At 46.9% G+C, this 5,414-nt stretch overlaps 1 long non-coding RNA gene across 1 annotated transcript; it reads left to right on the forward strand.

Moving 5' to 3' along the window:
• The first annotated feature begins 475 nt into the window (after positions 1–475).
• LOC140735883 (uncharacterized) lies at positions 476–1,909 on the forward strand. The gene is made up of 2 exons (XR_012100826.1): positions 476–985; positions 1,142–1,909. It is a non-coding gene; the product is annotated as an uncharacterized lncRNA (long non-coding RNA).
• Positions 1,910–5,414: the final 3,505 nt, after the last annotated feature.

Consider the following 5,414-nt stretch of genomic DNA (forward strand, 5'->3'; position numbering starts at 1 on the left):
CATATGGCTGCGGGCCAATAAGATGGACACAAGTGCCCGATATTACCTAATATGTAGCGGGGTTGTGCTGGGGGGAAAAGGGGTATAAATAAGAGCAGATTGTAAGGGGAAAACAGAACGCCTTCTCCAGCGACTCCGTGGATTCGCTGTGCCAGTTACGAATTCTGCAATAAAGCCACGTTTTGCTATATTCCGGTGTTAGTTGTCTCTCTTCCTAAAAGAACACAGGGCAGAATTTCAAGCCCAGCATTTGGTGACCCCGACGTGGGGAGGGAGAGACAACACAGGCTGGCGGGTCCGACGGCAGACAACTTGCGGCCGCAAGCTCGACTAAGGTCAGGAAGTGCCTGTTATATCAAAGACTTCCACTAGATAGTTAAATCACTGAGTTAGATCTTGTCTGCTGACGGATCCTCACCAACCCCAAATTACCCTGGGAGAGATCATTCCCGGTGCAGAATCGTGACTGGTAAGTACTAACTCTTAATCTGTTTTTAGGAAGATTCTCCGCCCGTGGAAAAAGTCTTCTGAGTGAGGGTACCCGCCGCCCACGATGGGCATAAAAGTCTCAGGAGTGAGGAGAATTAAGTCGCGGGACACCGTAGTACACAGGGATACTGACGGCGCCTACCTTAGACTGGTTGTTAAGAGGAGAAATCTCCCACGCGAAGGTCAGGTTTTGAAAGGCGACCGTCCCACATTTGATCCTCTCTGTGTACTAGGGAGCCATGGAGCACTTCAATTTCGAGTTACCGAAAACTCAGACATTTGTGTGTTGAGTAAGAGTATATGAGAGTTTTTAGAAATATGGTAAAATTGATAACTCTGCGAGTTCAATAATCTAACAGTGAGCAGCCGCAGGGGTCGGACACCATCAAGGTAGGAGTGGAAGTGTTCCTCCGAGGCCCAGGGAAGCTCACCTGGAACGGAAAACGGTGGCATGGTCCATACCCTGTCGCCGAGGTCTCCAACAGGGCATTAAAAGGTAAGAAGGGAGGGGGACAATAACTGGCATCATTTTCTACTGGCTAAATAAGATCTCTGGCAAGTGGGGCGCGTTTCTGGGACAGTCGGCTCTAGGACTGTCTATTTCAATTGCTATCTTTATCACGTGTGGTTGTTGTTGCATACCCTGTATTAGGACCCTAGTCATCCGGACTATAGATCGAGCCTTGACTGGAAAGAATGGACCTCCACCGGCGTACCAGGCACCCTTGTTCCCGGTGGAAGGGGAGGACACGGCCCTCCCGGAAAGCGGACGCGCTATGTGAGGACACGGACTGAAATGGACCATGGCAAGGGGGGGATTGTGAATTTGTTATTGATTAAGTTTTCTGAAATGTTGCATGCTACTTGTAAAAATTGCGGATGTTTAGGGAACCCCTACCCATATTTTGTGACCCTAGGTCGGACAAATCAGGATAAGCAAATAGGGAGGACACGCCAAAGAGTGCCGGGGGACGCTCACCTCTCTGCCTGATCCCGGCAACCGCGGAAAAGATTGTAAGGGATGTGGGGATGTGGCCTCTGGGAGGCCAAGGGAGGGAGTGTTGGGGTTAATTCGGGACTGCCATTACAGGTCAGGAGTGGCTCACGTAACACACATAATGTTAGGAGGCTGGAATGCGAGGGAGGGGGGAGCGAAACTGGGGACCCCGCTACATCGAAACTACTAGTGTCACGCGATTCAGTAAACAAAAGAAACAGGTAACTCGTGAGCATATGGCTGCGGGCCAATAAGATGGACACAAGTGCCCGATATTACCTAATATGTAGCGGGGTTGTGCTGGGGGGAAAAGGGGTATAAATAAGAGCAGATTGTAAGGGGAAAACAGAACGCCTTCTCCAGCGACTCCGTGGATTCGCTGTGCCAGTTACGAATTCTGCAATAAAGCCACGTTTTGCTATATTCCGGTGTTAGTTGTCTCTCTTCCTAAAAGAACACAGGGCAGAATTTCAAGCCCAGCAGAAGGAACTCAGAGTACAGATCAGGGGGGCAAAGGAGCAGGTTAGGAGGAAGCTAGAACAAAAGCTGCGGAACAAAAGCATGAAGGAGGTGCGGGATGGGATGAAGATCATCACCGGATGCGGTGCAAAGCGGAGGGCAAACATAAGTGGAGATGTGGAGAAAGCGAACCAGCTGAATAACTTCTTCAATAGGTTCGACAGCACAATCTCATCCTCACCGCAGAACTCCACACCAGGCTTGTCTTTCTACTCGTCCTCCCTCTTACTTCGCTCACAGGAAAATAGCCACTCACAGGAGACCTTGCCCACGCCCAGGATTATGGCTGCACAGGTGAAAGGTCAACTGAGGAAGATCTGTACCAGCAAGGCGGCTGGACCGGATGGAGTATCCCCACGATTACTGAGGGCCTGTGCGACTGAGCTGGGAGAACCCCTACAGCGCATCTTCAACATGAGCCTGGAGCAGAGAAGAGTACCCAGACAGTGGAAAACATCCTGTATTGTCCCGGTACTGAAGAAACCACAACCAAAGGAGTTGAATGACTTCAGACCTGTTGCCTTGACGTCGCACGTGATGAAGACCATGGAGCGGCTGATAATACAGAATCTGAGGCCACAAACCAGGCACGCCCGGGATCCTCTTCAGTTTGCGTATCAGGAGAAGGTGGGAGTGGAGGATGTTATCACGTATTTGCTGCACAAATCCCTCTCTCACCTGGATGGGGTCAGTGGTGCTGTGAGGATTACATTCCTGGACTTCTCTAGTGCCTTTAACACCATCCAGCCCAGGATTTTAAGGCACAAACTAACGGAGATGGGAGTAGACTCTCACATGGTGGCTTGGATAGTGGACTATTTGACAGATAGACCTCAGTATGTGCGGTTGGGAGACTGTAGGTCTGACACGGTGGTCAGCAGCACAGGAGCACCGCAGGGGACCGTGCTCTCTCCGATCCTGTTCACCCTGTACACATCAGACTTCCAATATAACTCGGAGTCCTGCCATGTGCAGAAGTTCGCTGATGACACGGCCATAGTGGGGTGTGTCAGGAATGGACAGGAGGAAGAGTATAGGAAACTGATACAGGACTTTGTGATATGGTGCAACTCAAACTACCTGCGTCTCAATATCACCAAGACCAAGGAGATGGTGGTGGACTTTAGGAGATCTAGGCCTCATATGGAGCCAGTGATCATTAATGGAGAATGTGTGAAGCAGGTTAAGATCTACAAGTATCTGGGAGTGCAGTTAGACGAGAAGCTAGACTGGACTGCCAACACAGATGCCTTGTGCAGGAAGGCACAGAGTCGACTGTACTTCTTTAGAAGGTTGGCGTCATTCAGTGTTTGTAGTGAGATGCTGAAGATGTTCTATAGGTCAGTTGTGGAGAGCGCCCTCTTCTTTGTGGTGGCGTGTTGGGGAGGAAGCATTAAGAAGAGGGAAGCCTCACGTCTTAATAAGCTGGTAAGGAAGGCGGGCTCTGTCGTGGGCACAGAACTGGAGAGTATGACATCAGTAGCAGAGCGAAGGGTGCTGAGTAGGCTGCGGTCAATCATGGAAAACCCTGAACATCCTCTACATAGCACCATCCAGAGACAGAGAAGCAGTTTCAGCGACAGGTTACTATCGATGCAATGCTCCTCAGACAGGATGAAGAGGTCAATACTCCCCAATGCCATTCGGCTTTACAATTCAACCGCCAGGGGTAAGATATGTTAAAGTGCCGGGGTTAGGGCTGAGCTTAAGTTACCATTCAATGTATTTTAGTAAACTATTTAAGAACTTTTTAAAAGCTATTTATTAATGCTTTTTGAGAGGGTGATTTTAGATGCATATCATATTTATACTGAGTTAAGTATTGTATGTAATTAGTTTTGCTACAATAAGTGTATGGGACATTGGAAAAAATGTGAATTTCCCCATGGGGATGAATAAAGTATCTATCTATCTATCTATCAGTGTTACTATGAGGCCAAGGTGCAAAGCAGAGTACCAACGGTCCTACGCAGCACAAGCACACGCAGGGTCAGAATCACTTTATTGCCAGTATGTGAAACATATCAGAATCAATTGTGCTTTGGTGCCAAGCATAAAACACAGGGCAATACCACAACAGACAAAACAACAGCAACCAACAATCTAGAAACATAGAAAAACGACAGCACAATATAGGCCCTTCAGCGCATAAGGCTGTGCTGGACATGTACTTACTTCAGAAATTACCTTCTATTTTTTTAAGCTCCATGTACCTATCCAGGTGTCTTTTAAAAGACCCTATCATATCTGCCTCCACCACCATCGCTGGCAGCCCATTCCATGCACTCACTACTCTCTGAGTAAAAACTTATCACTGACATTTCCTCTGTAGCTACTTCCAAGGACCTTAAAACTATGCCCTCTTGTGATCTTTAGTCAAATCCTCAAAAAATTCAATCAGGCTCGATAGGCAAAGCCATGCTGACTATTCCTAATCATATTATGCCTGTCCAAATATTCATAAATCTTGCCTCTCAGGATTTTTTTCATCTTTTCCATCAACTTACCAACCACAGAAGTAAGACTCTGGGCTATCTCTACCCCCTTTCTTGAATAAGGGAACAACATCCGCAACCCTCCAATGCTCTGGAACCTCCCCCATCCCCATTGATGATGGAAAGATCATCGCCAGAGACTCAGCAATTTCCTCCCTCACCTCCCACAGTAGCCCGGGGTACATCTTGTCTGAATCCAGAGACATATCCAATTTGACACTTTCCAAAAGCTCCAGCACATCTTTCTTAATGTCTATATGTTCAAGCTTATATGCTGTAAGTCATCCCTACAATCGCCAAGATCCTTTTCTGTAGTGAATACTGAATCAAAGTATTCATTAAGTACCTCAGCTATCTGCTCTGGTTCCTTATACACTTTTCCACTGTCACACTTGATTGGTCCTATTCTCTCATGTCTTATCCTCTTGGTTTTCACATACTTGAAGAATGTCTTGGGGTTTTCTTTAATCCTGCTTGCTAAGGCCTTCTCATGGCCCCTTCTGGCTCTCCTAATTTCATTCTTAAGCTCCTTCCTGCTAGCCTTATAATCTCATAGATCTCTATCATTGCCTTGTTTTTTGAACCTTTCATAAGCTCTTCTTTTCTTCTTGACTAGATTTACAACAGCCTTTGTACACCACAGTTTTTGTACCCTACCATCTTTTTCCTGTCTCATTGGAACGTATATATGCAGAACTCCATGCAAATATCCCCTGAACATTTGCCACATTTCTGCCGTACATTTCCCTGAGAACATCTGTTCCCAATTTATGATTCCAAGTTCCTGCCTGATAGCTTCATATTTCCCCTTACTCCAATTAAACACTTTACTAACTTGTCTCTTCCTATCCCTCTCCAATGTTATGGTAAAGTAGATAGAATTGTGATCACTATCTCCAAAATGCTGTCCCACT

The sequence above is a fragment of the Hemitrygon akajei genome, chromosome 11 (assembly GCF_048418815.1).
Source record: "Hemitrygon akajei chromosome 11, sHemAka1.3, whole genome shotgun sequence".
Taxonomy (NCBI): domain Eukaryota; kingdom Metazoa; phylum Chordata; class Chondrichthyes; order Myliobatiformes; family Dasyatidae; genus Hemitrygon; species Hemitrygon akajei.